This window comes from Oryza sativa, chromosome 5 (genome assembly GCF_034140825.1).
Source record: "Oryza sativa Japonica Group chromosome 5, ASM3414082v1".
NCBI lineage: Eukaryota > Viridiplantae > Streptophyta > Magnoliopsida > Poales > Poaceae > Oryza > Oryza sativa.
Genome location: NC_089039.1, coordinates 13038706 through 13040000, shown reverse-complemented (window position 1 = coordinate 13040000; position 1295 = coordinate 13038706).

The window sequence follows — 1295 nt, the reverse complement described above, 5'->3', positions numbered from 1 at the left end:
AGATTTGCGGATTATTGTAATTAGGTTTTGCAACTATAAAACAGGTGTAAGCGCTAGCCTGGAAAAGACAGGAAGGCTGCGCCGTTGACATGTGGACCCCACATGTCAACCTAAAGGACCGCGGTAGACCGAGTACACAGAGGCGGTCCACGGGTCGACGGAAGCGGACCCCGTGTGTCAACCGAGGCGAGTGGCCGACAAACGGACTCCACTAGACACCACGCGGGCTGCACACGTGGAAACCACGCGGCTACCGAGCGGGCACGCTAACACGGACACTACACGGTCACCACCCGCACACGTGAACGACTACCGACACCGGTACACGGGTACCGGGGTCGACGACCGCACAACGGGTACGGGGCGACACCGAAAGGACGAGGACGGGGCAGCGAGAGGAGGAAACCTTACCACCACGCGACGAGGCGTGGGAACGACAACGACGAACGGGCGCGGCGGAGACAGACGGGCACAACGGAGACGAACGGCGAGGGGACGGCTTCGGCGGCGATCCTTGGGCGAAGGCGAGACGCGGCCGGCACGAGGCTTGACGACGCGGAGCCGAGGACGAAGACGAGGACGGGGGCTGCAGCGACCTTGACGAAGCGAGGACGAACGAGAACGGCTCGACGGAGGGACAAACGCCACGACGACCGGGAACGACGAGAGGACGACGACGACGATGACCGGGGCCGGCGAGGAGGCGACGAGGACAGCCGGCAGCGGCTGCACGGGGACGAGGACGACGTGGAACACGCCGCTGCGATGACGATGACGGAGGCGGCGCCGCGAGACGACGAGCCGGGCGACCGATGGGACGTCGACGACGAGAACGATCGGAGACGACGATGAAACGATGATGGCAGGCAGCAGCGGCTGAGCGGAGGAGGGGACGGCGTGGAACACGCCGCTGCGATGTTGGTGAAGGTGGTGGTGCAGCGGGGCGACGAGCCGACGAGGAGGAAGGAGAGGCCGGCGCGGAGATGACGGCGTTCCGGCGAAATTCGGGCGACGCCGTGGCCTGGCCGGGAGAGAGGACGGCACTGCGACGTCAACGGAGGAGACGGCGACGTCGGTCGGCGCACCGGCGACGAACAGCAGCCGGCCGGAGACGGAGAAGTGGTGGCGACGCCACTGGACGCCGGCGAGGACGCGTCTCCGGTGCTTTCCCCGCGAAACGGAGGGCTGACCGAGGGAGAGGGGGCAGCTGCGAGGCCGAGGGAGAAGACGGCGCGGCCGGACGGCGCACGGGCGAGGCGGGAGAGGCGGCTGGAGGCGGCCGGCGCGGAGAAAAG